Genomic DNA, 5,572 nt, shown 5'->3' on the forward strand with positions numbered 1-5,572 from the left:
CATAAAATTGATAAACTAGATACCATCATACTTTTAGACTATGAAATAAACCAACATAAATTAACATAGAACAATTTCCGATTCGAACTCCATTAGCAATCCGTAATTAATTTTGCACATTTATTTAATTTACACAAATACCATATTGTTATTTATTAGACTTCAATTCTATGATAGGGAATAGGGTGAGGGATCCTTACTTGATTTGATGACCGAAAAACTAAATTGGTCGACTGCGCCTACGGGCGATTCTTGGGTTTCTTGAATTTTTTTCAAAAATTAAAACACACTAATAGTACCTACAAATGTCCCAAATAAACCCAAAATCAATCCTGAGGCCCACTTGGCCAATTTTGAAATTCTAGCATGGCCGCTCTGCCTTGCTCTGGTGACGGCACCGTCGCCTGGAGCGATGGTCCGCCTGGAGTCGGCTGTTTTCGGCCGTTTTTGGCCGAATTCGGCCGATTTTGCATCGGTCCCTGCGAGAAAACACGTTAAAGGGACTCGGTTGGCCGAAAAAATATAAAAAATTAAAACTCAACGGTGGCAGGGCTCTCCGGTGCAACAACTCCTCCGGCTTACGTTGCGGTTGGGTATTTTGCTCCACTCAACCTGTAGAGAATGACACGATGATCACAACGGTGAAAAAATTACACAGAACGGGAATCGAAAAGGGCCTCATCAGAGGCGTTTTGTGAAATTCCCCGCGGCGGTGCTGCCGGGCTTCGCCGGCGTTTTTTGGTCAATTAGCCAGTCTTTTTACTCCGATTTGGCCATGGGTGAGCTTAAAATTGAATTTCGAACAAAATTTTTGTTTTTTACCTTTTTTGGCGGTCGGAAAGGGTTCCAGTGGCGGCGGCAGGTGGCGGTGACTCCTTCCTGGCGGCCAGGTCTTCTTCTCTAGCAAGAGGTTCTGACGGCTAGGGTTAGGGTTTGGTGTGGATGGGGGTAATTTATATCCGTCTGCTTTTGATATGGAGCATCCATCGCATTTGATCAGGACCGTCTAATCGCGATTAAATAGGGAATAAATCTGGATTATTCATCGCGATCCAATCTGAGCCGTCCATCACGATCCACTCTGGGCCATTCGATCGCGTTCAAATCTAACCGTCCGAGCGCGCGGGAACGGATCTGGATCGTTCGATTGCGGTCATACGGATCGCCCGCGTGGCATCGCGTCAGCGTCCGCTGCCACGCAGCGCATCCTGATTCACCGGGTCTGCTGACCGGGCGTCTGACGTGGTGAAACTTTCTAAAATTATATTTTGGCCCATATTTTCTAATTTTTCTTTCAAAAATACCCCCATAACCCAAATTTTCACCCATTTTTCTTAAAATTATTTTCAATTTAATCCTCAATCAATTTTACTTCATTTTTACTCTAAATTAAATGAAAAATAAATTATAAAAATTATATTTATAAATTTTAAATTACATACAATTTATTTTGGGGTGTTACATACACACACATGCGTAACAACACACATATATATATATATATATACACTACATAAATACAAACAAATACAAATTAGACATACTAATTATATTTCTATTATACTACACATACATTTAAACATTCACACATAATGCATTATATATATACACATTTACATAAATATATAATTTATGTCTCCGTACGGAATACACATAATTCTTACCTACGATATGATCAGAAAAGCTTTGAGAATCTTTTCTTACTCGTTCTACGGTTCTGTAACGGCCCCGGAAATGTTAAAATGAAATGAGTATTTAAACACATAAAATGCGGAAGCGAGATCAAAATTTCAGTTAACATCCCTTACACGAAAACCAAAAACGTACTTAAAATATAAAAGATTAAACTAACTAAAAGAGAAACTCGAAAATAAAACTATGAGTATGACTACAGAGTCTCTAGGCATCCCCTTCGTCGTCCTCCTGCGGAACGGGCTCGGGAACCATGTCTTCCTGATCTGAAATGGTTAAATAAGGAGTGAGCTACACTAGCCCAGTAAGAACATCACGATATCTCACTGTCACGGAGGTAAAGGTGGGTAGAAAAACACAAAAGACCAATGGAGCATGATTTACAACAAATCCTTTTTATTTATGATAAAACCTTTACCATCCACTTACCTCGGTGGAATTCATGAAACAATATAAGAAAAACAATAACATTATCACAGTCATGGAATAATATAAGTTGTAAAACATAGCACTTATCACACCTTTTGTAATTCAATCATTGTACAACATATCCTTTTTCTCATTTACCAGCCTACTATCCATGGGGGTCCATAGGGGTCCCGCTACCCGTTAACCTTTAACATTCATAATCAGTTTCCAGGGCCGTCCCCATACCCCGTCCGGTATGGGCGCCAAAACCATAAACCTCAATACCCCGTCCGGTATGAGGGTGAAACGGGCCGTCTCCATACCCCGTCCGGTATGGGCGCCAAAATCATAAACCTCAATACCCCGTCCGGTATGAGGGTGAAACGGGCCGTCCCCATACCCCGTCCGGTATGGGCGCCAAAACACATAAGATCTCCATACCCCGTCCGGCATGTGAGACCACAATCCCGGTAGGGTTCCCTACGGACCCGGTCCGTCCACCATCTCCCAGGATATCTAGTCAGGCTGACCACATTATACAATTACCCATTTACATAATCTATCATTCTCTTTTCCCTCAGTCAGCATCATCAATCCACATACAAACAAGCAAATCGTAATTCATGCCAAACAGACAACATACGGTATCAGTTTCTCAGTCATTCAACCCATAACCAATAAAAACGTAATATATGCACACGAAACTATAAAATAAACACATCAAACCTCATACTGCATTTAAAGCTGTAAAACAGGCCAAATAACAGTAAATCATCAATCACACTAGACTCGGGCTCCATTAGCAATCTTAAGCAATTTCACACATTCGTTAATTCAAGAAATACCGTTTTATCATTTTGAACTTTAATACCGTGATAGGAAATAGGGTGAGGGGTCCTTACTCATTTCGGGGTCCGAACACGGCTTTGCAGTGCGCTTGCAGGCTGTCCCTAATTTTTCCTGAATTTTCCTCGGGGAACTGAAACGCACTACTGGTACCTGCACGTGTTCCAAGAAAAATCCCAAATTAGGCCCAGGGCCCCTTTCAGCCCAAATCGCAACTCCGGCACGGCGGCTCCGCCGTGCTCCGGCGACGGCGCCGCCGCTGGCGGCGGCGAGTCGCCTCAGGTTGGCTGTTTTCGGCCGTTTCTGGCCGAATTCGGCCACACTCGCATTGGTCCCTGTGAGAAAACAACCCTAGGGCCCTCGGGGGGCCAAAAAATCACGGAAAAACGGAGCTTACCGGCGGCGGCGCTCTCGGGTGCGGCGGCTCTCCGGCGAGGTTCGTGTTTTGGTGATTCAGCTCCGGTCAACCTGTAGAGAAAAGAATGGTGATCACGGTGATATAAAAATTGCATCAAACGGAGGCCGGGAAGGGCCTCATCGGAGGCAAAAACCGAGAGGGGGCGCGGCGGCGCCGCTGGTCTTCGGCCGCGTATTCCGGCCGTTTGGCCGGGATTTTGGCTCCGATTTGGCCACAAGAGGAATCAGCGTGGAAAAACAAGTCGGGAGTATGAAATTTACCTCAATCGGCGGTCGAAAATTTCCTCGGCGCGGCGGCGGGTGGCGGCGGCCGGCTTCTGGTTTGTCTTCTCCGGCGAACGGCAGGCGGCTAGGGTTTGTGGTCTGGTGTGGGGGTTCTATTTATAACCCCTTGCCTTTTGATCTCAGCCGTTCATTTTGTTTTAATCTGTGCCGTTCGTTTTTGATTGAATCTGAGCCGTCCGTGTGATTGCATCTGGGCCGTCCGATCGCGTGATTGATCTGGGCCGTCCGATCGCACCCACGCGGATCGCCAACGTGGCCCCTTTTCGGAGCGACGTGGTCTTGCCACGTGGCAGGCCCCGGTTGGCCGGGATTGCTAACCGGGCCTGCTGATGTGGCTGCCGACGTGGCTTTTTTTTTTTTTTTTTCTTCTCCTTCTCGGTCCAGGCGCTACAGGTTCCTTCAGAAATTCGAATACCGTTTGAATAAACTTCCTCGTTTATAATAAAAAATATATATATTCATTATAAATAATTTTAAAAACTATATTATGCAAAATTAGAAATAGATTTTATCTTCGGACACACGGTCCCGTTCGCTAACACCACCATGCATCATCATACGTGTATCACCGAAAACGTCAAGCGCTGATGATCGAATCAAAGCGCGTTGTTACATGAAGCGCACCAACATCATATTGGTTGTCACACTTCCATTTTCTCTTCCTTCATTTTTTTTCATTTTTCTTTTTTTTTCTCCTTTTTTTTCTTTTCTTTTCTCCTTTTTTTTTCTTTTCTTTTCTCCTTTTTTTTTCTTCTTCTTCCTCCTTTCCCGGAGCTCCTCTTCTTCTTTCTTTTTTTCCCTTCTTCTTCCTCCTTTCCTGCAACTCCTCTTCTTCTCTTTTTTTTTTCTTTCTTCTTTCTTTTTCCTTTCTTCTTCTTTCTTCTTCTTTTTCTTTTTTCTTTCTTCTCTCTTTCTCTCTCTACACACCGCGTGTATTCTCCCTCTCTCTCCTCTTTTTCTCTCTCTCTAACCGATGGCGATTCCTCTCCTCTTTCTTTCTTCTTCGATTGTGGCGTCGTGCAACACCGTGCAACCCTTCTCTTTCTCCCGTCGATGCCGCTCGGCCCTCTCTCTTCTCTATCTATTTTTTTTTCTTCCTTTCTTTTCTTTTTCTGTTACTTAATTATATATATACACACATATATATATATATATATATATTATATGGCCACGTGTTTTCTTCTTATGCTCCCAGAATTCATTCTAGTTCTTCTTTCTTTCTTTCCTTAATTTTTTTGTTTAATTTTATGTATATATATATATACATATACATATATATATATATATTCCTTAGTTTTTTTTCTTTTTTTTGTTTGTTTTGTTTTTGTACCCAGCTGGGGTATTACACAACCCCACAAAATTACCATGGTCCAAAGTTTGGCAGCAGCAAAATTTTCATAATTTAATTTTGTTTTTTAAATTTTATTCATAATATGAACATACAAAAATATTCTAAACGAAAATCAAAATAGTCAAATAACAATTCTCATATTTAAACTCTTCAAGTTTTCAAGATATAGCATTAAAAATTAAAATCTAATAATATAATTTAAATACAAAAATTCAAAAATCTGATACTATTATAGGATTATAACCTGTTCTCAATACGTATTAAAAGATAATATGATTTATTTATATTTTAAAATTATATTATAGATTAAAAATTAAATTTAAAATATATATGAAAGTAGGTTTTTAAATTAAATTTTTTTAAAAACATAAAGACTCTATGTATATTTATATTAAAATTGCCTTTTGCTAATCAATTTTTGATCAACGTTACATACAAACAAATTGAATAGTATTTGTATTAAAATTTTCTCACAATTTTAAAAAATTAGAAGAATAAAATCCTCTCATTTTTTCTCTTGTTTTAGTGTGCTACTATTTTTTTCAGTACCTACGGTTGCCTTTTTTCCAGCAC

At 40.7% G+C, this 5,572-nt stretch overlaps 1 long non-coding RNA gene across 1 annotated transcript; it reads right to left on the reverse strand.

Moving 5' to 3' along the window:
• Positions 1–1,638: 1,638 nt before the first annotated feature.
• On the reverse strand, positions 1,639–4,853 carry LOC148268848 (uncharacterized). Its single transcript, XR_015817124.1, has 3 exons — positions 3,625–4,853; positions 3,344–3,414; positions 1,639–3,099 (listed from the first exon to the last, which is right to left on the reverse strand). It is a non-coding gene; the product is annotated as an uncharacterized LOC148268848 (long non-coding RNA).
• Between the last annotated feature and the right edge of the window lie 719 nt (positions 4,854–5,572).

This window comes from Carica papaya, chromosome 2 (genome assembly GCF_054855325.1).
Source record: "Carica papaya isolate Zhongbai chromosome 2, ASM5485532v1, whole genome shotgun sequence".
In the NCBI taxonomy this organism is placed as follows: domain Eukaryota; kingdom Viridiplantae; phylum Streptophyta; class Magnoliopsida; order Brassicales; family Caricaceae; genus Carica; species Carica papaya.